General features: G+C 42.9%; 1 long non-coding RNA gene across 1 annotated transcript; it reads right to left on the bottom strand.

The window, feature by feature from the left end:
* Positions 1-3,807: 3,807 nt before the first annotated feature.
* Positions 3,808-13,952, bottom strand: LOC142748469 (uncharacterized). Its single transcript, XR_012882268.1, has 9 exons — positions 13,863-13,952; positions 12,535-12,609; positions 10,541-10,667; positions 9,903-9,969; positions 9,668-9,711; positions 8,427-8,559; positions 5,876-5,942; positions 5,619-5,683; positions 3,808-5,033 (listed from the first exon to the last, which is right to left on the bottom strand). It is a non-coding gene; the product is annotated as an uncharacterized LOC142748469 (long non-coding RNA).
* Positions 13,953-27,753: the final 13,801 nt, after the last annotated feature.

The following is a 27,753-nucleotide window of genomic DNA, read 5'->3' as shown; positions in this document are numbered from 1 at the left end:
AATTGAAATGCTATGGTTCTCACAACATGGCGACAGACAAAATACATTCTTTTTACAAAAGTAATTTTATTGTGCAAAAAGTTGTAAAACATAAAAAAGTTCTCTAAATTAAGTATCGCCAGAATTGTACTGACCCGCAGAATAAAGGTAACATGTAATTTATAACGCATGGTGAGCGCTGTATAAAAAACCCTGAAAAACGATGCCAGAATTGCAGTTTTTTTTTTACCTTGCCTACCAAAAAATAGGATAAGTGATCAAAAAGTCACATGTACCATAAAATGGTACCAATAAAAACTACAGCTCATCCCGCAAAAAAACTGTTCTCATACCACTATGTATATCAAAAAATAAAATTAGTTAGGCTCCAATAAGCCAGGAAAGAAAAAATATGCAGTTGTACAGATCAGAGGGGAACATTTCTTCTGTGTCAAGAGGCAATTTGTCAAGGTCCTAAAATTAGGGAACCAGGAACGGTAGGGCCCAAACATATCTGCTGGAAGCGAGGGCGCCTGTATTATACTAGGACAACACTTCCCAGCAAAATTCCCCAAACTGCAAAGGTGCGGAGTGTGGACCAAAAGGGGCATAAGTAAGGACATTTATCAGTGCGACACCGGCCTGTGCAGAAAGGATTCTTCACAGTGTAACACACATCTATGGATTATTTTATTGCTTTTTTTAACCCATTATTATACCATCTGACTATGCCTCTGATGTACTCTGCCCAGCTCAAATATGCCCTCACATTATAAATTTAAATACCAGTAATACTCCAAACAAAACTACTACCAAGCAAAATCCACGCTTAAAAAGCCAAATGGCGCTCCCTCCCCTCTAAACCCTACAGCGTGCCCAAACAGCAGTTTACTTCCACATATATGGCATCACCATACCCTTTTAACAATTATTGGGATGTGTGTCTCCAGTGGCACAAGCTGGGCACCACATATTGGCATATCTATGGAAAAAATAAAATTTTCACTCTGCAACATCGAGTGTACACTAATTTCTGCAAAACACCTGCGGGGTTAACATGCTCACTACATCCCTAGGTGAATACCTTGAGGGGTGTAGTTTCCAAAAGGGGTCACTTCTGGTGGGGGTTTCCACTGTTTTGTTCCCACAGGGGCTTTGCAAATGCGACATAGCGCCCAGAAACCCAACCAGCAAAATCTACACTCCAAAAGCCAAATTGCGCTCCTTCCCTTCTGAGCCCTACTGTGTGAACAAACAGCAGTTTATGACCACATATGGGGTATTGCTGTACACGGGAGAAATTGTTTTACAAATGTTGGATTCCTTTTTTCCTTTAGTTGTTGAGAAAATGAAAAAATTTAAACTAAAGCTACGTCTTATTGAAGAAAAGGGTTTGTTTTTATTTTCACTGCCCAATTCTAATAAATTTAATGAAACACCTGTGGGGTCAAAATATTCACTACATCACTAGATGAATTCCTCAAGGGATGTAGTTTCCTAAATGGCATCCCGTTTTGGCGTTTTCACTGTTTTGGTCCCTCAGGGGCTTTGCAAGCGCGACATTGCCTACGCAAACCATTCCTGCTAAATTTGAGCTCCAAAAGCCAAATGGCGCTCTTTCCCTTCTAAGCCCTGCTGTGTGTCCAAACAGCAATTTGTGACCACATGTGGGGTATTATTTTACTCGGGAGAAATTGCTTTACAAGTTTTGTGGTGCTTTTTCTCCTTTAGTCTTTGTGGAAATGAGAAAAAATTAGCTAAACCTACATTTTCTTTGAAAAAATGTAGATTTTCATTTTCATGGCCTAATTCCAATAATTTCTGCAAAAAAACCTTTTCCACTGTTTTGTCCCCGATGGGGCTTTGCAAATGTGACATGGCCTCCCCAAACCATTCGTGCTAAATTTGAGCTCCAAATGGCGCTCCTTCCGTTCTAAGCCTTGCCGTGTGTCCAGACAGCCGTTTAAGACCACAAGTGGGGTTTTGTTTTACTCGGGATAAATTGCTTTACAAATGTTGCAGTTCCTTTTCCCCATTAGTCCTCGTAGAAATTAGAAAAAATGTGATAAACCAACATTTTCTTTAAAAAAAAAAAATTTTCATTTTCACTGCCTACTTCCAATAATTTCTGCACTTCCAATAATTTCTGCAATATACCTGTGGGGTCAAAATGCTCACTATGCCCCTAGATAATTTCCTTAGGTGTGTAGTTTCCCAAATGGGGTTACTTTTGGAGGATTTACACTGTTTTGGCACCGCTAGAGCCCTTCAAACCCGACCTAAAATATATTCTAATAAAAAGAAGACCTCAGAATCCACTAGATGCTCCTTTGCTTCTGAGGCCGGTGCTTCAGTCCATTACCACCCTAGGGCCACACGTTGGATATTTCCTAAAACTGCAGAATCAGGGCAATAAATATTGAGTTGTGTTTCTCTGGTAAATCTTTCTGTGTTTCCAAAAAAATGGATTAAAAATGAATTTCTGCAAAAAAAAAAAATTATGTTTGTACATTCACCTTTACATTGCTTTAATTCCTGTGAAGCTTCTAAAGGGTTAAGCAACTTTCTAAATGCTGTTTTGAATACTTTGAGGGGTGAAGTTTTTAAAATGGGGTGATTTATTGGGCATTTCTAATATATAAGGCCTTCAAAGCCACTTCACAACTGAACTGGCCCCTGTAAAAAACAACACTTTGAAATTTTCTTGAAAATGTGAGAAATTGCAACTAAAGTTCTAAGCCTTGTAACGTTCTAGAAAAACAAAACGATGTTCAAAAAAATAATGCCAATCTAAAGTAGACATACGGGGATGTTAGTAGGCAACAATTTTGTGTGGTGTAACTGCCTGTCTTACAGATTTATTTAAATTTAGAAAAATGCAAATTTTTGAATTTTTTATCAAAATTTTGGTGTTATTCACAATTAAATACTAAATGTATCGAGAAAATTTTGCCAGTAACATAAAGTCCAATGTGTCATGAGAAAACAATCTCAGAATCCCTTCCATAGGTAAAAGCCTTCTGAAAATAAGCACATAAAGTGAAACACTTCAGATTTGAAAAATGAAGCTCTGTCAGGAAGGTCAAAAGTGACCAAAGAGGGAAGGGGTTAAAGTTCACATTTTTTTATGGTATTTGGAATATTGTAGTTGTTTTATTTGATTATTTGAGTATAAATAATTTTCTGTGACGCACTATGAAATACAGCGTCTCTCTTTATTATTAAACAGAGCGTCCCTTATTATTATTATTGTATTTACTGTGCCATCCCTTATTATATACAATGTTCTCCATTCTTATTATATATAGTGACGAATGCCTGTATGTCTATAGGCGGTTTGGTGTGTGGTCTGTATTAATTTTTGGGTGTGCTGAATGGGATCATATGTACTATTTGTAATTCAAATCCCGTGTTTGTGGACCAGACCTATGTAAATAGGCGGGACCTAAAAACTAATTCTGCAACTGCTCTACTTTGACCCACCAATTACAAATTTTTTTAAACCATTTCTTCCACACTTGCAAGTTGTTAAAAGATCAAGACCAATGCCCGGCCAATGTACACCATGCTCTCTAAACCATCCATTGCATCCCAAGCTCTTGCGTTTCACCACCAGGCTACCAATCCAGCTTCTAGGGCCAGCCGTGTCCACGTGTATCCAGCTGGCACCCTGCCCATGTAGCCGTTGATCACCCTGATCAATCTTCTTGACAATGGGACCACCACTGTCCAATAAATGTACAGCAAGCAGAAGAAAATATGGTCCAGTTATCCACTTAACAATGTGAGGACTTTAATAGAAAAACATTCAATAAAATACTCGGCCTGGTAAAGTGATGATACAAGACCATTTGCGCACCTCCATCTCCTCCGAACAGTCCAAGTCCAGGTCCTTGTGCTGCATGAGGATGCTCTATCTGTGGTGATACCCTAGCCCCTTCCACTGCTCCCCGCTTGAGTCCTGTAGGCACAAAAACATTCGGCAAGTATCCATTGTCACCCATGCCTGTAGATCCTGCCTGAGTAATGCAACTCACTCAACTCCTTGTTCATTGCATCGTTTACTGATGCCTCTTTTAGATGTGACAGATGTATTATTCTACTTACCAGCCTTCTTTACCGGAACCAGTCCTTTTTATTGGCACCTGATCAAAAAAGGGGGTCCTGCTCCACCACTATAACACTGCAATACCCAAAAAAAACCTTTGACCGATCCCTAATAACCTTCTTTGCCCTTCTTCCCCTTGAGAGCTACCCAACCTCTTTTGCTGCAACAGCCTCCCTAGACATCTAAAAAAATAGACAAACTTTTCCTTCCTTATCTTTCCCAACACTTCCTGGCACAAGTGTGAGTAGATAGAGGTCAGCCAACATGTATAAGTGTCCTGGCCCCAAACTTTTACCTTTCTTTCCTCTAAAGGATTGGCTTTTCGTTTTTTCGCCCCCTCGCCTTTACCTTTTTCCTTCATTATTTTTCAACATTTTTTACAGCTCCTACAACAGCTTGCCCATCGCCCCTTCTATCCTCAACATCAGATCACTCATACTCATCTGACAAATCAGAATCAGACTCAACCAGCTGCATTTGTCTTCTTCCTCCATTGCTTCACTTTCAGTCATATTGACATCTTGTCCTTCCGGTGGTCCCCATAGTGACTTCTCTGCTGCTCTTTATGTCCAGACGTGCTTCTCCTGTAATTACAAACATTGTGCCAGTACCCTGTGTTGTAAACATTTTGGCAACCCTTAAGGTGCCCCTCACCCATGTTCAGATTATGAGGCCCCACTGGGATCATTCTGCCCTCACCCACCAAGGAACCCTGTGCAAGGGCCCTGGCACTTGGCCCATCATCATGCGATGTTCCCTAAAATAATTTATAGGCTGACACAATTGAGGATAGCTGCCTTGCTTCCACGATGCAAGGACACTTACTTTCAGCTACCACATCTAAACAGTCCATTACACCCCAAGTCCAGGTCCTTGTGCTGCATGACTTGTGGGAGCTCTATAGGTGGCGATATCCTGGCCCCTTCCACTGCTTTCTGCTTGAGTCCTGTAAATATAAAAACATTTTGCCAGTACCCATTGTCACTGATGCCTGCAGACCATAAGTGGGCAATGCAACTCACTCAAGTCCTTGTCTACTGCATCATATTGGTACGGCCACCTCCAGTTTCACACTAAAATAGTAGGCCTAAATTAGGCCTATCAAACTTCCAGTCTGTGGCGCCGTGAGATCGAACGCATTAATGTGCCCGCTGCAAGGAACTGCGGAAACTGCCGACACCATAGTTCCCACGCTACCACCCTGAAGCCCTTGTAGATACTTTGACCAGGTCTTGACGTGTCGCAAATGTTCTTGGCAGGGCAGCCCTGCCTAAAATCCTACACTAGTAGGATGCCTACACTACACCTAATCTCCTCATCCAATTACCTTACACCTACGTTCAGGCCCAAACCGGGCTAAGTGGCCAGAATTTTAGACAAAGAAACCCCTAACTTTCACTATGCCTATTCCTACCAAAGTATCCAAAGTTCCCCTCTACTACCCCTTTCTTGACATTTTGCCCACTCGTCACTCTTTCAGTGTAGAGAGCTACTGGTGGGTACAATATATAGTAAATAATGATGGATATACCTCATAAAGATGAAATATTACTTCAGAGAGTCCCCCTAGCAGCCGGCAGCCGATCCCAAGGTTTTCTGGAACGAAAAGTTAAAATTGTGATGTGAGCTTAGTATGGGTCATCATATCAACAAATATATGTTCAGCCTATTGACAACATTGGGGAATTTGTTCCCGCAGCCTCGCTTGTCATGTGTCTCTATAGGAACATTCTGGGTGACATCACATTATAGAATTTCTATAGGTTTGTTATTTTCTATAATACTTACATATATACGGTGGATCTTCAAACATGTCGGCTGTCACTGGTGCCACATATTCAGATGTTTTATATGTCTGTAATATACATAATGGGTTTACTGCATATACATAAAATAACGACATAACATACAGTGAAGGAAATAAGTATTTGATCCCTTGCTGATTTTGTAAGTTTGCCCACCTTCAAAGACAGTTAATTTTACCAGTGAGAGATAGATTATAAAAAAAAAAAGAAGAAAATCACATAGTCAAAATTATATATATTTATTTGCATTGTGCACAGAGAAATAAGTATTTGATCCCCTACCAACCATTAAGAGTTCAGCCTCCTCCAGACCAGTTACACGCTCCAAATCAACTTGGTGCCTGCATTAAAGACAGCTGTCTTAAATGGTCACCTGTATAAAAGACTCCTGTCCACAGACTCAATAATCAGTCTGACTCTAACCTCTACAACATGGGCAAGACCAAAGAGCTTTCTAAGGGTGTCAGGGACAAAATCATAGACCTGCACAAGGCTGGAATGGGCTAAAAACCATAAGTAAGACGCTGGGTGAGAAGGAGACAACTGTTTGTGCAATAGTAAGAAGATGGAAGACATACAAAATGACTGTCAATCGACATCGATCTGGGGCTCCATGCTAAATCTCACCTCGTGGGGTATCCTTGATCCTGAGGAAGGTGAGAGCTCAGCTGACAACTACACGAGGGGAACTTGTTAATGATCTCAAGGCAGCTGGGACCACAGTCACCAAGAAAACCCATTGGTAACACTTTACGCCGTAATGGATTAAAATCCTGCAGTGCCCGCAAGGTCCCCCTGCTCAAATAGGCACATGTACAGGCCCGTCTGAAGTTTGCAAATGAACATCTGGATGATTCTTAAAGTGATTGGGAGAAGGTGCTGTGGTCAGATGAGACTAAAATTGAGCTCTTTGGCATTTACTCAACTCACCATGTTTGGAGGAAGAGAAATGCTGCCTATGACCCAAATAACACCGTCCCCACTGTCAAGCATTGAGGTGGAAACATGTTTTGGGGGTGTTTCTCTGCTAAGGGCACAGGACTACTTCACCCCATCAATGGGAGAATGGATGGAGCCATGTACCGTCAAATCCTGAGTGACAACCCCCTTCCCTCCACCAGGACATTAAAAATGGCTCGTGGCTGGGTCTTCCAGCACGACAATGACTCGAAACATACAGCCAAGGCAACAAAGGAGTGGCTCAAAAAGAAGCACATTAAGGTCATGGAGTGGCCTAGCCAGTATCCGGACCTTAATCCCATCGAAAACTTATGGAGGGAGCTGAAGATCCGAGTTGCCAAGCGACAGCCTCGAAATCTTAATGATTTACAGATGATCTGCAAAGAGGAGTGGGCCAAAATTCCATTTAACATGTGTGCAAACCTCATCATCAACTACAAAAAAAGTCTGACTGCTGTGCTTGCCAACAAGGGTTTTGCCACCAAGTATTAAGTCTTGTCTGCCAAAGGGATCAAATACTTATTTCTCTGTGCACAATGCAAATAAATATATAAAATTTTGACAATGTGATTTTCTTTTTTTTTTTAATATAATTTATCTTTCACTGGTAAAATTAACCTATCCTAAAAATTCTAGACTGTTCATGTCTTTGACAGTGGGCAAACTTACAAAATCAGCTAGGGATCAAATACTTATTTACTTCACTGTATAATAATATATTTACACACATTTTTTTTCTATCACAGGGTGAGTCCAATACTCCCCTCTGCCACATAAATAACACCAGCAGTATAACGGGCACATGATAATTGGATGGCGCTGGTATAGATTTTATATCATGGCCCAGGAGCTTATAGTTATGGTGAGCCCTAATCTACCCGCCACTCAGTCCCTGCCTACTTGCAACGGCCCATCCTAGGCGATGGCGTACAACTGGGCGACGGTCCCTACACTCAATAAGTGCACGACAGACAAACAGACAAGGGCACACAGAAGCTAAGGGAAATGGGGCAGTTGCCCACGGCAACACAGTGAGCAATAAGAGTAGTGAACGAGCCGAGTCAAACCAGGAGTGTACGAGGTACCAAACGAAGAGCAGGAGAGTAGTGAACGAGCCGAGTCAAACCAGGAGTGTACGAGGTACAAATCGCAGAGCAGGAGCGTAGTCAGTAAAGCCAGGGTCAAAAAGGAAGCAAGGTCAATAATGATAGCAGGAGCAGCAGAGCCAGGAAACAGAAAAGAGTCTCAGGCAAAGGAGGAGCAGGAAATGCAGGTATAAATAGACAGAGGGCGGGAGCTAGCTCCGTCTGGCCAGGCTGTGATAGGCTCTCCCACTCCTCAGTCTCCCAGCCTGACTGGTAGAAGATCGTGTCACTCTCTCAGACTTAGGAGCAAGTGCAGACTGAACACCCACGGGCGTCGACACAGAAGCTGTGTCTGGCAGATCCTTTACAGGAGTAGAGAGAGTAGAAACTGGGAAATTACGTTTCTAGATTTAGATACCAGAGAAAATATTCATTAAAGATTTTTTTCTGACAGTTTTAAAAGAGATGCAGGAAATAAAATCCACTGACCTTGGACTCTCCTACTGAATACGTCCGGCTGAATGTAGGACGTTATGTGATGGTGAGGTGGAGGGCTCTGCTTATTCTGTGATCTGCCCTCCTGGGACGTGTGGTTGTCATCAGCTCTTATGAGGAATTAATACTAGGAGTAAGAAAGACAAAGTATTAGGACAAATCCCAATCAATGAAAACATTTTCATGTAGAACAGAGACCAGTCCCCAACATTGTATTTTATAGCTTTAGGTGTATTATATATTATCTAATTTTTATGCTTCTACAATGTGTCTCTTATCAGTGAGTTATTATAATGAGCTTTATTCTTATTATATCACAACAGTAACTATTATGGGGTTTCTGAGGGGGTTCATACAAATATTCACACAGAGACACTTTATTAGGAGTCCTGCCACCCCTCCCCCTACAATGCTGCAGATAAACCCTGTGGACACTTTAGGGTGACAGGCGGCATGGATAGGTCCGCTCCAGGCCGCCCGCTTTTATTACTTGTAGTAATGATAACAGTAAGGCAAGCAGTGTCTCCCCGGACTGCTAGCAAAGTTTGGGGTATATGTCTGGGATACATGGCACAAGTGCCCAGCGCTGAGACACCAAGTAGTAGAGATGACTCCTGAACCCTGTACCTTTCCTTCACCATGACATTACAATATACAATATTATATAGTACAAGCCCTCAGCAGTTACATGACATGGAATCAGTGGCTATTACAAGATGTTTGCCCATTTGGCCTAGATATTTAACCGGTCAGGGGGCTTCTCCCATATGACTTTCTAACATAAATCAGGGGCGGTCGTACTATATGTGAGAAATGTGCAGTTACATTGGGGCGCAGCAGGTCAGGGGGCCCTCTGCCACCCCGAAAGTAGCTAGTAGCGTCCTACTGTCTATTAGATTGCATGTAAGGGTTTAGGCTAATTCATTTCTTGTAGGCAATAATGTGTGGCAAGTGTTCTTGGCAGGGTGACCGTGCCTTATATCCCCCAACACTGCTCCACCCCTAATGCCCAATTAACTTTACTGTACCCCTAGTTCCCTCAACCAATTACCTTAAATCTATATTCAGGCCAAAACCGTCCCCTATTGTTCCCTTACGTGTCCCCCCTAGACTACATGGCACTGCCAGTCATGTGGCCATCTTCATACTATACATAGAAACCCATTACCTACACGATCCCTATCCCTATATATAGTAACTAAAGATGGATATACCTCATATAGGTTAAATATTACTTCAGAGAGTCCCCCTGGCAGCCGGCAGCCGATCCCAAGGTTTTCTGGAACGAAAAGTTAAAATTGTGATGTGAGCTTAGTATGGGTCATCATATCAACAAATATATGTTCAGCCTATTGACAACATTGGAGAATTTGTTCCCGCAGCCTCGCTTGTCATGTGTCTCTATAGGAACATTCTGGGTGACATCACATTATAGAATTTCTATAGGTTGTTATTTTCTATAATACTTACATATATACGGTGGATCTTCTAGCATGTCGGCTGTCACTGGTGCCACATATTCAGATGTTATATATGTCTGTAATATACATAATGGGTTTACTGCATATACATAAAATAACAACATATCTATAATGTATAATAATATATTTACTGTCACACATGTCATTCATTATCTATCACAGGGTGAGTCAGACATTGAACACATTTTGTAATGTAACGTAGACCCAGGGAACATAACTATAGGGGTGAAGAGGTTGTAGTCACACACAGGCCCTGGTGTCCATGACTGGCATAAGGGGGTCACAATCTGAACAAATCCCCAATGTCGCCATCACCTGGAGGAATCCTGATCTTACTTGTCACCCCCTTGACCATCCTAGACCACCATACAATGAAAAAACAATTCCCCTTTACTGCCTTAAACCACCAGTAAATTTATACTGAACCCTTTCACAGCCCTAGACCCCCAGATAAATATAAGGAACTGTATAGAAACATATCAGGAATAACAACCTTGTTTTCTGAGGGACAATGTGAGAAAACTGAAATTGGGCTCTTGGAGAAAATCTCCATTATTGCTATAAACGCTCCAGCCAGTAAATATGTGATATAACGTGTGTAGAGATAAAGAAATATTCACCACTTACCTTGGACTCTCCTACTTTATATGCTGGGCATTAGTTGGGCGCTCTCTTTATTTTTGGAGCAGCCCCCCTACACCTGGACCTGAGACCATCACAGAGCTCTTCATTGGGCTGTTACTTTTTATTACTCCTGGAAATGTAAGAAGAAATTGACAACTGGGTGACGTTATTCCCTTTTCTCAATGGCCATGGTCTGATACTATACAATGAGTGCTGACAGTTTCATAATGTTTAGGGACACGTCCTAAAGACAAGAGATATTGTATCCCCCATATTCAAACATTCCCAGGCGGAATTATAGAGGAATGGCAAAATTCAGAGTAGCCAGAGGAGACGCTCCAGCATTATAATTTTATGGAAAATATAATTATTTACTGGTAATAAGAACAGGCAAGTCCAGAACATATGACCAGTATTATATACATAGAAGAGATAATCCATCATCCCTGGGATTGGAGGTTAATTGTAATTAAATATTATAATATAAGATTACACTTCATGGAAAATACAATTTGTCAGTTATAGATTTAGGCAGCAGTGGATTTGGGGTCACTATATAGCAGGTAATGGAGTTGGTCCTCTCCTCTTTGCGGCTGGGTGGTGACATCCTGTGCAGGACTCCGCTCTCCAGAGGAACTACATTGGCAGCAGCAAAGCTGTGGAGAATTGTCCCAAAGGTCATGGGAAGGGAAAGGAGAGGTAAACAAACATCACGCCCGTCTGTTCCCAGTAGCTACATTGGGCCCCATAATGGAGGGCCCAGTTTGATCTTTGCTATGAGGACACCAGTCTTCTATGTCCGGCTCTATATCCAGGAGTAAGATTATGGGACTGGTGAACTTCTTGGTGTCAGTAGAATAAGGGCATGACCACACATGGCGGAATTCCTCCGCAACTGTCCGCATCAATGCCGCACAGAATCTGCGTTGCAGATTCTGCAGCGGATCTGCACAAAATGTGCAGAAAATTGATGCGGACTGGCCGCTGCGGACTGCAGGAAAAGTGCTTCTCTTCTCCCTATTCAGTGCAGGATAGAGAGAAGGGACAGCACTTTCCCTAGTGAAAGGCAAAGAAATTCATACTTACCGCCCGTTGTCTTGGTGACGCGTCCCTCTTTCGGCATCCGGCCCGACCTCCCTGGATGACGCTCCAGTCCATGTGACCGCTGCAGCCTGTGCTTGGCCTGTGATTGGCTGCAGCCGTCACTTACACTGAAACGTCATCCTGGGAGGCCGGACTGGAGACAGAAGCAGGGAGTTCTCGGTAAGTATGAACTTATATGTTTTTTACAGGTTGCTGTATATTGTGATCGGTAGTCACTGTCCCGGGTGCAGAAACAGTTACTGCCGATCGCTTAACTCTTTCAGCACCCTGGACAGTGACTATTTACAGACGTCTCCTAGCAACGCTCCCGTCATTACGGGAGCCCCATTGACTTCCTCAGTCTGGCTGTAGACCTAGAAATACATAGGTCCAGCCAGAATGAAGAAATGTCATGGTAGTAAAAACAATACGCTCCGCAGCACACATAAGATCTGCGGACTTCATTGCGGAATTTTGACTCTCCATTGAAGTCAATGGAGAAATTCCGCCATGAGTCCGCAACCAGTCCGCCACTGCTCCGCAACAGACAGAGCATGCTGCGGACACCAAATTCCGCTCCGCAGCCTATGCTCCGCAGCGGAATTGTACGCATCGTGTAAACGAACACTGCTAAATTAAAGTGAAAGTCAATGGAGAAACGGCTCCGCTGCGGATTAACGCTGCGGAGTGTCCGCAGCGGAATTTAAGTGAAATTCCGCTATGTGTGAACCCGCCCTTAGAGTGTTCATGATAACTATGACTGCCGCCACCTGTCAGGGATCTATCTGCCTATGTGACATGGAGGAATGGCTTCCGTCATACACAACAGTGACGTCTGTTTTCTGACCAGATAATTTGGGACGTGTGTGAGTAATATGCAGGAAAGGTAAATTACAGGAAAGAGAGATCAATACCTGAGCGCTGTATTCAGGACACTGTCCCGGCAGCAGCAGTTCTGGGATTAATCAAGGGATCTGTTCAGACAAGATCTAAGAAAAAAATACAAAACCTCTGATCACAGGATAGATACAAGAATAGTTGTCATGTTACCAGAGGTTACACTTATAAACGTATACATTACACGTATACACTATTTAACATTGACGTCTATAGGTGACAGATGACCAACATATGTCATATATCAGAGGTGTCCGTCACCGCCATCCAGTAAGAAACGTGTACAGTATGTTAAAGGAGTTTTCCCATGAGCGACATATATGACGTAACCACAGGATATGTAATAAACGTCAGATAAATGCGGGTCCCATCTGTACACCAATCTCTAGAATGGGGCCCCCTAAACCCTGTTCTAGCATTTTGTGCTCACGCTGACTCCCAGCCACTTACAGATTACATGGTCGGGAGTTACGGAAACAGCGTAGCTCTCTGAACTAGGCTGTTTCTCTAACTCCCATAGTAGTGAATGGCAGCTACGGAAGCAGCATAGCATGCGAGCTACGCTGTTTGGGTAACTACTATTCAGTTCTATGGGGCTTTTCCCCTTCATAGTAGGAAATCAGCCGAAACACAAAAAGGTAGAACAGGGTTGAGGGGGCCCCGTTCCAGAGGTGGTTCTCTCTGAGCTGCAATACCGAGCATAGCCACTACCAAATGCATGGAGCTTTCCTGGTAAACAATGAAGAGGACATGTGGCTGACCAGGGTGGTGCAGCCCCTTTACTCAGCTGATCATTGGGGTGGTAGGAGTCAGATCTCCACCGTTCTGATATTTACTATTAATAATAAAGTTATGGAAAATCCCTTTAAAAGGTAAATAAGACATTTTATACAAAGGACAGAACATACATATAAAATTATCGAGGATCTGACGTCTCTCCTGGCATGTCTGTTCTAGAAAATACTTGATAATTCACATTTCCATTCACACATTACTGACTGCTGTAATTTTCAGGAAATAATAAATTGTAACTTTAATGGGGAAATATGTAACATTGAAATCTGAATGTAAAATCCACATGTACAGTTTTCACTTGTGTTCATAGAAACATTTTACTGGAACTTGAAAAAAAACCAAAAACAACCCTGTTAATCACAGGAAAAAAAATCCTTCTCCAATCATATAGTTGTGGTGAGATGCTGGTTATAAATTGCTGCAGTAATGTCCAGTGTGAACCTGGTCTTATATGAGAATTCTAGAGCGTAGATATTTCATGTATCCAGTAACATGTATAATTAATCACACTGATATTATAGCTGATAAATAATAAAATGCTGCATCTTACCTGTCAATCACACAGTCAATCACAGTCCTAGTCCAGATGTTATTCCAAAAATTGTAGAAAAAGCCCAAAAATCGTGATCTGTAGGAAACACACTGATCAAATATCAAGTGCAAAGTGAGTGTAATCCAGCTGCACATAGAACCTAGCGACTAGTACTGTCTATGACATCATCAGTGACATCATAAGCGGCTGCAGTATCGGTTACATTATCGATTATCTCCTCCTGCCTGGATAGACTGTCTGTGTATACACTGGATATAGGCGTTACATGGGACTGCTGTTTTATAAACATGGAAGATACATGCCCACTTGGTCAAAAGCAAAAAAAACGCCCAGTTGGGCATTAAGAAAGTTATTAGCATAAATCTAAAATAGGTCATAACTTGGTCAAATTTGATCGTTTTTTCTAAATGAAAACACGGCTGTGATCTACATGTCAGCGCCGATCACATGTAGGAGACCGGCCACATAGAATGTGGTGACACTGCTGTGATCTACATGACAGCACCAATCACATGTAGAAGACCGGCCACGTAGAATGTGGTGACACTGCTGTGATCTACATGACAGCTCCGATCAAATGTAGGATACCGGCCACGTAGAATGTGGTAACACTGCTGTGATCTACATGACAGCGCCGATCACATGTAGGAGACCGGCCACGTAGAATGTGGTGACACTGCTGTGATCTACATGACAGCGCCGATCACATGTAGGAGACCGGCCACGTAGAATGTGGTGACACTGCTGTGATCTACATGACAGCGCCGATGACATGTAGAAGACCGGCCACGTAGAATGTGGTGACACTGCTGTGATCTACATGACAGCGCCGATCACATGTAGGAGACCGGCCACGTAGAATGTGGTGAAACTGCTGTGATCTACATGACAGCGCCGATCACATGTAGAAGACCGGCCACATAGAATGTGGTGACACTGCTGTGATCTACATGACAGCGCCGATCACATGTAGAAGACCGGCCACGTAGAATGTGGTGACACTGCTGTGATCTACATGACAGCGCCGATCACATGTAGAAGACCGGCCACGTAGAATGTGGTAACACTGCTGTGATCTACATGACAGCGCCGATCACATGTAGGAGACTGGCCACGTAGAATGTGGTGACACTACTGTGATCTACATGACAGTGCCGATCACATGTAGGAGAACGGCCACGTAGAATGTGGTGACACTGCCTCTTTTAGTCATTGAAAACCATTGAAAAAGTGAAAGTAAAGTTTCTTGCCGCTGTGTATTTAATGCGTTAAAAGTCAAGTTAAAGATTCTACATCTGTACATAGAAGGGGACACATTGCAGAACAATTCTATCGTTAGTGTCACTTCTATAAATTGGATCTCTGTGTAAAACTGTCACTTCTGTCTGTAAAGTGGTCGTCTCGTCATTACAACCTCATTGTGAAATAACGTTTTCTCTTTATTCCGGAGACGCTACAGACACTGACCAATAGGCGACGATCTTTATAGACTGGGCGCCATTTATAATATTTGTGTCTTCTTTTAAGCCCCCTCAGGCACCGGCCCCCGGTGAGACTTTTACCTCTGTAACCCCTATTATTAACCCCTTGGTGATTATACACCGTTCAGCCATAACATTAACCCCTTAAGTCCCCATGACATGCCTGTGCACCATGGATTGTCTTACATAAGGCCGCCATGATGTACAGTCACGTCATGATGATTGTGCGGTCACAGGAGGTCATTTTATTTGAAGATGCCGCCACCGATATTGGGAATTATTAGGGATACAAAATCTGTTTGCTATTATTTAACATTGATCTTTTTGTGCATTTATAACATTTGTAACAAGAATAATTTAGGTGTAAATGGGTCTTAAAGGAGTATTCCCAGCTTACATATAAAGGACGTGTTCACACGGCACATCTTCAGGCGAATGTCAGAGCGTAAAATGCTCGTGTTACGCTCCAAAATACACTTGAAATGCGCCTGCAAACCGCTTCCCATTAATATTAATAGGAAATACACCGCGCAGCTCATATGAGGCATATTTTTTTGCTGCTGAATTATTAAACACGTAAAAATACGCTTTATAAAAAATAAGGGACATGTCCTTTTCGGAAGCATTTTAGAAGCTGATTTTTCCCTTTTCCCATGACACTTTAAAAAACTCTCCGAAAAAACGCCTCAAAATACGCTCAAAAAATGATTGGAACATCAGCAGTAAAAAACGGGCGGATTCAGAGTCTTCTTTTAATGTCAGCCTCGTATTTTCAGCCTGAACATCTGCGGTGTGAACCTGCCCTCACATGCACATTTCCTGCAGACCTTACCCAGTCATCGCTACGCGCTTAACCCGAAATTTGTTTTGGGGAGCCGGGGGGGGGGTTTCCTTTCCCAAATCCCAGACACCCCTTTTTCGGCTGGATTCACACACAGCGCTTTGCTGCGTTTTTGTGCCTTTCGTTGGGGTGTTTATAATGCAGTTTCTGTGGTGTTTTTTCTTGCTGTATTAAGTGCGGCAGATGTTACATTAAAGTCTGTAGTAAAATATCAACTGCATTACACACAACTGCGTTCTGGTTTGTGTCGTTTTTGAGGCAATTTTGTGATCAGTGGCATTTTTTTTCCACACGCTCCGGGTATAGCGTTTTTTTCAGGCGTTTTTTCTATAGATTCTATATAGGACTTCAAAAATGCCAGAAAACAAAGCACGTACAAAATGACACCACATAAACACGCCACTAAAAACGCCTTAAAAAACAGCTTGTTTCATTTTAATAACGCTGCTGTTTTTAGAAGCGTTTTGGTGCAATTTAAAATGACAGAAATTTTCTGTGTGTGAATGAGGCCTTAAAGCGGCTCTGTCACTAGATTATAAATGCCCCATCTCCTACATCATGTTATGGGCGCTGGAATGTAGGTAACAGCAGGGGTTTTTATTTTGAGAAACAATCTTTTTTCAGCAAGTTATGACCTTTATTACATTTATGCAAATTCGTTTTTTAATGAACAAGTGGGCGTTTTTTATCTTTTAACCAAGTAGGCGTATTACAAAGAAGTGTATGACGCTGACCAATCAGCATCATACACTTATCTCCATTACACCAAAATTTGTTTCACTGAACAATGTGATCTCGCGAGACCACGCTGTGACGTCACTTCCGCCCACAGGTCCTTCCTCTCTAGGGAGTTCTATATGCTTACCTGCACTGTGTGATGCTGCCTCCTCCGCTGCTGTTGCAGATCCAACTACTAACTTCTCATACGCCTGAAGACGATCTATGTTCAGTCTTCAGACGCAGGGATGAGGGACCTGTGGGTGGAAGTGACATCACAGCGCGGTCTCGCGAGATCACATTGTTCAGTGAAACAAGCTTCGGTGTAAGGGCATGACCACACATGGCGGAATTCCTCCGCAACTGTCCGCATCAATGCCGCACAGAATCTGCGTTGCAGATTCTGCAGCGGATCTGCACAAAATGTGCAGAAAATTGATGCGGACTGGCCGCTGCGGACTGCAGGAAAAGTGCTTCTCTTCTCCCTATTCAGTGCAGGATAGAGAGAAGGGACAGCACTTTCCCTAGTGAAAGTCAAAGAAATTCATACTTACCGCCCGTTGTCTTGGTGACGCGTCCCTCTTTCGGCATCCGGCCCGACCTCCCTGGATGACGCTCCAGTCCATGTGACCGCTGCAGCCTGTGCTTGGCCTGTGATTGGCTGCAGCCGTCACTTACACTGAAACGTCATCCTGGGAGGCCGGACTGTAGACAGACGCAGGGAGTTCTCGGTAAGTATGAACTTATATTTTTTTTTACAGATACATGTATATTGAGATCGGTAGTCACTGTCCTGGGTGCAGAAACAGTTACTGCCGATCGCGTAACTCTTTCAGCACCCTGGACAGTGACTATTTACAGACGTCTCCTAGCAACGCTCCCGTCATTACGGGAGCCCCATTGACTTCCTCAGTCTGGCTGTAGACCTAGAAATACATAGGTCCAGCCAGAATGAAGAAATGTCATGGTAGTAAAAACAATACGCTCCGCAGCACACATAAGATCTGCGGACTTCATTGCGGAATTTTGACTCTCCATTGAAGTCAATGGAGAAATTCCGCCATGAGTCCGCAACCAGTCCGCCACTGCTCCGCAACAGACAGAGCATGCTGCGGACACCAAATTCCGCTCCGCAGCCTATGCTCCGCAGCGGAATTGTACGCATCGTGTAAACGAACACTGCTAAATTAAAGTGAAAGTCAATGGAGAAACGGCTCCGCTGCGGATTAACGCTGCGGAGTGTCCGCAGCGGAATTTAAGTGAAATTCCGCTATGTGTGAACCCGCCCTAATGAAGAGAAGTGTATAATGCTGATTGGTCAGCGTCATACACTTCTTTGTAATACGCCCACTTGGTTAAAAGTTAAAAAACGCCCGCTTGGGCATTAAGAAACTAATTTGCATAAATTTAATACAGGTCATAACTTGCTGAAAAAAGATAGTTTCTCAAAATAAAAACGACTGCTATTATCTACATTCCATCGCCCATAAAATGATGTAGGAGATGGGGCATTTTTAATCTGGTGACAGAGCCATTTTAAAGGTGGAAAAAGTGGAAAATTATTCATCTTGTACTGATTCTGTAACATGACAATAACTGGCATTGTATCCAGGGTGTGTAGACTTTTTATATCCACTGTAGATTAGTGTTTATGACAGAGGCAAATGCTAATGCAGGACAAACATTTATGGATACGGGATCCAGGTCTGAATTGAATTATAAAGTCATATCCAGTAAAAGTTCTGTAGAGGTGGATTATCTAAGCCTGTAGTGTCTTTGATATATAGACCCTATATGGAGAAAAGTACTGAAACACTTACACATTACACCTACAGCAGTTTTTATGGCTTCCCATGTTAAATCCATAGGGATTAATATGCCGTTGGTCCCCATTACAACAGCCTCTCCTCTTCTGGGGGCTTTCTATAAGATTGCATCGTGTGGCTGTGGGAATTTTTGCCCATTCATTCAGACAAGCATTTATGAGGTCAGACACTGATGTTGGGTGAGAGTGCCCAGCTTGTAATCTCCATTCTAGTTTATCCCAAAGGTGTTGGATGGGGTTGAGATCAGGGCTCTGTGCTGGCCAGTCAAGTTCTACCGCACCAAACTCACAGTCATGCTGGAAAAAGCCTTCCCCAAACCGTTCCCACAAAGATGGGAGCACACAATTGTGTAAAATGTCTTGGTATTGCTCCGGTGTCCAGTGGCCGCGGCTTTTCACCCTCCATCTGACGCTTGGCAATGTGCTTGGTGATGTAAGACTTGCATGCAGCTGCTCGTTTATAGAAACTAATGCCATGAAGCTCCAGCCGCACAATTTTTTATGGATGTTAATGCCAAAGGAGGTTTGCAACTCTGCAGTCATTGAGTCAGCGTGGCGTTGGCGACTTTTATGCACTATAATCCTCAGCACTCGGCGACTCCTCTCTCTAACTTTACGTGGTCTGAGTTGCTGTGGTTCCTAAATTCTTCCACTTTGTAATAATATCACTCACAGTTAATCATGGAATTTCAAGGAGGGAAGAAATTTCGCGAACTGACTTAGGGCGGGTTCACACATAGCGGAATTTCACTTAAATTCCGCTGCGGACACTCCGCAGCGTTAATCCGCAGCGGAGCCGTTTCTCCATTGACTTTCACTTTAATTTAGCAGTGTTCGTTTACACGATGCGTACAATTCCGCTGCGGAGCATAGGCTGCGGAGCGGAATTTGGTGTCCGCAGCATGCTCTGTCTGTTGCGGAGCAGTGGCGGACTGGTTGCGGACTCATGGCGGAATTTCTCCATTGACTTCAATGGAGAGTCAAAATTCCGCAATGAAGTCCGCAGATCTTATGTGTGCTGCGGAGCGTATTGTTTTTACTACCATGACATTTCTTCATTCTGGCTGGACCTATGTATTTCTAGGTCTACAGCCAGACTGAGGAAGTCAATGGGGCTCCCGTAATGACGGGAGCGTTGCTAGGAGACTGTAAATAGTCACTGTCCAGGGTGCTGAAAGAGTTACGCGATCGGCAGTAACTGTTTCTGCACCCGGGACAGTGACTACCGATCTCAATATACATGTATCTGTAAAAAAAAATATAAGTTCATACTTACCGAGAACTCCCTGCGTCTGTCTCCAGTCCGGCCTCCCAGGATGACGTTTCAGTGTAAGTGACGGCTGCAGCCAATCACAGGCCAAGCACAGGCTGCAGCGGTCACATGGACTGGAGCGTCATCCAGGGAGGTCGGGCCGGATGCCGAAAGAGGGACGCGTCACCAAGACAACGGGCGGTAAGTATGAATTTCTTTGACTTTCACTAGGGAAAGTGCTGTCCCTTCTCTCTATCCTGCACTGAATAGGGAGAAGAGAAGCACTTTTCCTGCAGTCCGCAGCGGCCAGTCCGCATCAATTTTCTGCACATTTTGTGCAGATCCGCTGCAGAATCTGCAACGCAGATTCTGTGAGGCATTGATGCGGACAGTTGCGGAGGAATTCCGCCATGTGTGGTCATGCCCTTATTGCAATAGTGGCATCCAATTACAGTACCACAAATTAAAGGAATTCTTTAAAATGACCCATTCTTCTAGGTGCTGGAACTCTTTTTTATTTTATAGAAAAATACAAAACATATCTACAAAATTCATAACTAAAAACAAAATCTTAACAAAAAATACATTGCTGTATATATAACACCTGACCTGGCTCGATATACTCCTCTCATACAGCCACATTCACACCTTATCCAAAACAATAACAAAACAATAGCAAAAAAGAACCTACTCCCACCCATGTCAACCAAAGTGCACAGAAACAATAACAATAAAACAAATAAGCAACTAACACCCCAAACAACAAAACACCCTTTTTTTTTTTTTTACAATTTTTTTTATTTTTTTTTACATTTTTTTTTTTACATTTATTTATTTATATATTTTTTTTTTTTTTGTTTTTTTTTTTTTCCCTTCTCCATAATAAATGTCACAAACACATATCCTATCTTTCCCTATCCTTACATATCCTAACCTTCACCACCCCCAGCCGGCATCTCGCCTCATGTCCTCTCATGTCCGCGTAGTCCAGATGCTGGCCCCTACTACCACACCCAATACCCCAGCCCAGCCACCCCGCCCCATGTCCTCCCATGTCCGCATAGTCCAGGGCTGGCCTAGGCACACCCCCACCACAACCCCAACCCTCCTCCCAACCTAACTATTACCCCCCTAAGAAATTACCCTAGTCTAACAATATACAAAATGATATACAATATATACAATATATACAGAACTAATCTTACAAAAAACATACAAATACAAAACCAAAGCACCAAGTTCGGTCGCTTGTAAACCCTTTTTCTGCCTTTACCAAAAACAAAACAAAACACTTCTTGTGCTTACCCAGCCCATCACCAGAGAGAGAGAAGGGAAAGGCCCCCCAGCACCCCCCCAGAGGCCAAACTCCACGTCCACCGCCTCACCCATCCCTATCGCTTGCTTTATCTCCTTACCCTATTACTAGCCCTTCTACTGACTCTACTAAAAACTGACCCTATGCTGACCCTCACCTTTCCCTATTCCTAGCCCTATCGCTAATATTCTTTTGGTGCCTCAGTGGAACGCAGACCCCCACCTCCAGTTGAGCACCGGCGAAAACCCTCCCCTCCCCCTCATGGAGGCCGACACATTAAGGTACCCGAAAGGAAAAGCCCCTCCAAAGGCGAGAGGCTTTGGATGCCCCCAATCTGTCAACCTCCAAAGAATGCACCTTCACCAGGTCACCCATGATATTGCTTACAACCTCATCGACTGGGAGGATTTTCTTCTGAGTAGAAACTAGGCTTCGTGTATTCCATGTAAAGTGCCTAACCACTATACTGACTAGAAACAAGGTGCAATGGTCCCTACTAGAGATGAGCGAACCGGGAAAACTGAACCCGGTTTCGGTCCGAACTTCCGGAAAAGTTCGGTTCGCAGCGAATCCGAACTTCACCGGGTTCGGCCGAACCCGTTTTGACCGAACCCGGTCAAAAACATTATACAAATCGGCAGCCACTTATCTCTATCAATCACTGATAGAGACAAGAGGCTGCTGATTAAAAATAAAATAAAAAGCATTTCATACGTACCCGGTCGTTGTCTTGGTGACGAGTCCCTCTTCTTCCTCCAGTCCGACCTTTTCTGACGCGGCAGCCTGTGATTGGCTGCAAAGGCCTCTGCAGCCTGTGATTGGCTGCAGAGGCCGCGGCAGCCTGTGATTGGCTGCAGCGCTCACATGGGCTGCATCGTCATCAAGGAATGTCGGGCCGGATGTCGAGAGGGACGCGTCACCAAGGCAACGGCCAGGAGACCGGACTGGAGGAAGCTGGGAGTTCCCGGTAAGTATGAACGTCTTTTTTTTTACAGGTACTGTGATCGGTAGTCACTGTCCAGGGTACTGAAACAGTTACTGCCGATCAGTTAACTCTTTCAGCACCCTGGACAGTGACTATTTAGGGTATGTGCACACACACTAATTACGTCCGTAATTGACGGACGTATTTCGGCCGCAAGTACCGGACCGAACACAGTGCAGGGAGCCGGGCTCCTAGCATCATAGTTATGTACGATGCTAGGAGTCCCTGCCTCTCTGCAGGACAACTGTCACGTACTGTAATCATGTTTTCAGTACGGGACAGTAGTTCCACGGAGAGGCAGGGACTCCTAGCATCGTACATAAATATGATGCTAGGAGCCCGGCTCCCTGCAGTGTGTTCGGTCCGGTACTTGCGGCCGAAATACGTCCGTCAATTACGGACGTAATTAGTGTGTGTGCACATACCCTTACTGACGTCGCCTAGCAACGCTGCCGTAATGACGGGTGCACACATGTAGCCACCCGTCATTATGGGGCCTCATGCACACGACCATAAAAACACCCGTTATCACGGGTCGTAATTACGACCCGAAATAGCGGGCCCATAGACTTCTGTTAGCCACGGGTACCTTCCCGTTTTCTCACGGGAAGGTGCCCGTGCCGTTAAAAAGATAGAACATGTTTTTTTATTTTTTTATTTTACGGGCCGTGCTCGTAATTACGACTCGTAACTACGAGCACGGCCGGCCACGGGCAGCCGGCCGCTTTTGCGAACCGTGCTGTCATTATAATTATAGCAGCACGGCCCGTAAAATAGAAAAATAGAACATGTTCTATTTTTTTAACGGCACGGGCACCTTCCCGTGAGAAAACGGAAAGGTGCCCGTGGGTAACAGAAGTCTATGAGCCCGTTATTGCGGGTCGTAATTACGACCCGCAATAACGGGTGTTTTTACGGTCGTGTGCATAATGGGAGCACGGCTCGGAAAAACGAACGGCTGCCCGTGCTCATCTCCTGAAATACTCTGTGCTGCCTTAAACTCTGTGGACAGGTCAGGATCCTGTTTCTTTTAAATGCTGCTAGGGAACCCGCTCGATAAGGCTACGCTACAGTGCAGCATTTAAAAGAAACAGGATCCTGACCTGTCCACAGAGTTTAAGGCAGCACAGAGTATTTCAGGAGATGAGCGTGCAGATTCAGTGCTGCTGTGAACTCTGCTCTTACCATTACGTAGCTCTCAGTCTGTTACCTCTCCTCCACTCCTGTCCTCAAGAACACCTTCACATGATTGGCAAGTCACCACGTAATGGTAAGAGCAGAGTTCACAGCAGCACAGAGTATTTCAGGAGATGAGCGTGCGGATCTTGTGCGTGGTGGTGACTTGCCAATCATGTGAAGGTGTTATAGAGGACAGGAGTGGAGGAGATGTAACAGACTGAGCTACGTAATGGTAAGAACAGAGTTCACAGCAGCACAGAGTATTTCAGGAGAGGAGCGTGCAGATTCAGTGCTGCTGTGAACTCTGCTCTTACCATTACGTAGCTCAGTCTGTTACCTCTCCTCCACTCCTGTCCTCAATAACACCTTCACATGATTGGCAAGTCACCACCCCGCACAAGATCCGCACGCTCATCTCCTGAAATACTCTGTGCTGCTGTGAACTCTGCTCTTACCATTACGTGGTGACTTGCCAATCATGTGAAGGTGTTCTGGAGGACAGGAGTGGAGGAGAGGTAACAGACTGAGAGCTACGTAATGGTAAGAGCAGAGTTCACAGCAGCACTGAATCTGCACGCTCATCTCCTGAAATACTCTGTGCTGCCTTAAACTCTATGGACAGGTCAGGATCCTGTTTCTTTTAAATGCTGCACTGTAGCGCAGCCTTATATAGTGGATCGAGCGGGTTCCCCAGCAGCATTTAAAAGAAACCGTGTTTGTGTATGTGTGTGTTTGTGTATATATGTGTGTTTGGGTATGTGACTTTGTCTGTTTTTGTTTTTATATGTGTGTTTGTGTATATGTGTGTGTGTGTGTGTGTGTATATATGGGTGTGTTTGTGTATATGTGTTTGTGTATATATGGGTGTATTTGTGTATATGTTTGTGTGTGTTTTTGTATATGTGTGTGTTTGTTTATATGTGTGTATATGGGTGTGTGTTTGTGTGTATATATGGGTGTGTTTGTGTATATGTGTGTTTGGGTATGTGTGTTTTTGTTTGTATATGTGTTTGTGTATATGTGTTCGTGTATGTGTGTGTATAACTGTGTGTGTGTGTGTGTGTTTGGATGTGTGTTTTTGTTTGTATATGTGTGAGTTCGTGTATATGTGTGTGTGTTTGTCTGTGTGTGTGTGTGTGTGTGTGTGTGTGTGTGTGTATATCTTGTTGTGTTTGTGTATATATGTGTGTGTCTGTGTATGGTTGTTTGTTTGTGTGTGCGTGTATATATGTGTGTAGGTGAGTAGAAGTATTGGTATTGTTCACATTGATAACTGTTTTTTTATGTTGTTGCAGATTTTGATGTACCGATTGGACTACATCTTCGATTCGTTGGACTACTGCGTAGATCTACGTTTTTTCAAATTTTAATAAAATGGTTAACGAGGGTTTTGTTGGGGATTTCTTATTTCAATAAAAAAGAATTTTGTCTTTGTGTTTTTTTTTAAACTTTATTAGTGCCTAGATAATGGCAGTTGGCTGATTGACAGCGTCCATTATTAAGGCGGTACTTAGTGTTAGCCGGTGCAGAGGCTAGCACTAACCACCCATTATTACCCCGGTACCCACCACCACCAGGGGTGCCGGGAAGAGCTTGGTACGATCCAGTACCCGACCATCTGTTGTGATGGTCTGGTACTGGGGCGGCCGTAGGCTGGTATTATGAGGCTGGGAAGGGCCAAAATCAGTGGACCTTCCCACCCTTGTAATGCTAGGCTGCTGCTGCTGTGTTGTATCGGGCTGGTTATAAAAATGGGGGGGACCCCCACGTCGTTATTTTTTTTGAATTTAACAAATTTAGCAATAGACGGGTCCCCCACATTTTTAATAATCAGCCATATACAAGGCTGCAGCAGTCTGGCATTACATTGGTGGGAAGGGCCACTGGTTTTGTCCATTCCCAGGCTAATAACACTGTGTTGTATGTGGCTGGTTATGATAAATTGGGTGGAACCCCATGTCTTTTTAAAAAAAAAAAAATAAATAAATTTAAAAAAATGATGTGGGGTCCCCCCCACTTTTATAACCAGCCAGATACAACACAGCAGCAGCAGCCTAGCATTACAAGGGTGGGAAGGTCCACTGTTTTTGGCCCTTCCCAGCCTCATAATACCAGCCTGCGGCCGCCCCAGAGCCCGACCATCACAACAGATGGTCGGGTACTGGATCGTACCTGGCTCTTCCCGGCACCCCTGGTGGTGGTGGGTACCGGGGTAATAATGGTGGTTAGTGTTAGCCTCTGCACCGGCTAACACTAAGCCTCGCCTTAGTAATGGATGTTGTCACTCAGACAGCGGCCATTACTAAAGTGGTAGTAATAAAATTTGAAAAGAAAAAGACAAAGATATAGATAAAATATTTTATTGAAATAAAGCACCCCCAACACAACCCTCATTAACCATTTTATTGTAGAAAAAAAAACGTCATCTAAGTAGTCCTCGAAACCGACGTAGTCCAAACACCAAACCTGTAAAAAAAAAATGAAATAAAACATGTCGTAGGCTTAGATTCAGTTTAATGTGTGATACTGACTGTTATACCATGTATAGAAGCCTGCCGCGAAGTTGACTTAGATACAGGGCGCCAGCAGACAGTATCATACATGGCCATACAGACATATATACAAACATACATACAAGCATGCACATATATATACATGCAAACATACACACATATATACATGCAAACTATCATACATACATGCATACACACACACATGAAAACATACATACATACAAACAAACATGCAAAGATACATACATACATATATACAAGCATGCACAAATATACATGCAAACATAAATACATGCAAACATAATTACATACATGCACATATATATAAACATACATGCAAACATACATGCAAAAATAAAAACATGCAACCATACATACATGCACATATATACATACATACATGACAACATACATACAAACATACATGACAACATACATACATGCAAACATACATACACACATGCAAACATATATACATGCAAATATACATACAAACATGCACATGTATACATACATGCCAACATACATGCAAACATACATGCACATATATACATACATACATACATGACAACATACATACATGCAAATATATACATGCGAATATACATACATACACACATGCACATATATACATACATGCCAACATACATGCACATATATACATACATGACAACATACATACATACATGACAACATACATATATATATATATATATATATATATATATATATATACACACACATGCAAATATACATACAAACATGCATACATACATACATGCAAACATACATTCATGCAAACACACATACATGCAAACATACATACATACATACATTCATGCAAACATACATACATACATACAAATATACATACACACATGCACATATATACATACATACATACATACATGACAACATACATACATGCAAATATATACATGCAAATATACATACATACACACATGCACATATATACATACATGCCAACATACATGCACATATATACATACATGACAACATACATATATATATATATATATATATATATATATACACACACATGCAAATATACATACAAACATGCATACATACATACATGCAAACATACATTCATGCAAACACACATACATGCAAACATACATACATACATTCATGCAAACATACATACATACATACAAATATACATACACACATGCACATATATACATACATACATACATACATGACAACATACATACATACATGACAACATACATGACAACATACATGCAAAAATACATACATGCAAACATACACACATGCAAACATACATACATACATACATGCAAATATATACATGCAAATATACATACAAACATGCACATATATACATACATGCCAACATACATGCACAGATATACATACATACATACATACATGACAACATACATACATGCCAACATACATACATACATACATACATACATACATACATACATACATACATACATACATACATGCCAACATACATACATGCCAAAAAAAAATAATAATACGTTCATACTTACATTCCTCCTGTCCGGCCTCCAGCGATGACGTTTCATCCATGTCGCCGCTGCAGCCTGTGATTGGCTGCAGAGGCGGTCACGTGGGATGAAGCGTCATCCTGACCTGCGTGACCGCCACTACAGCCTGTGATTGGCTGCAGCGGCGAAAGGGATGAAATGTCATCGCTGGAGGCCGGACAGGAGGAAAGTAAGTACGAACGTATAATTTTTATTTTTTTATTACATTTAAATTG

Source organism: Rhinoderma darwinii, chromosome 3, assembly GCF_050947455.1.
Source record: "Rhinoderma darwinii isolate aRhiDar2 chromosome 3, aRhiDar2.hap1, whole genome shotgun sequence".
Lineage (NCBI taxonomy): Eukaryota > Metazoa > Chordata > Amphibia > Anura > Rhinodermatidae > Rhinoderma > Rhinoderma darwinii.
The sequence above is the reverse complement of the archived record's forward strand: the minus strand, read 5'-3'. Positions and strand labels throughout refer to the sequence as shown.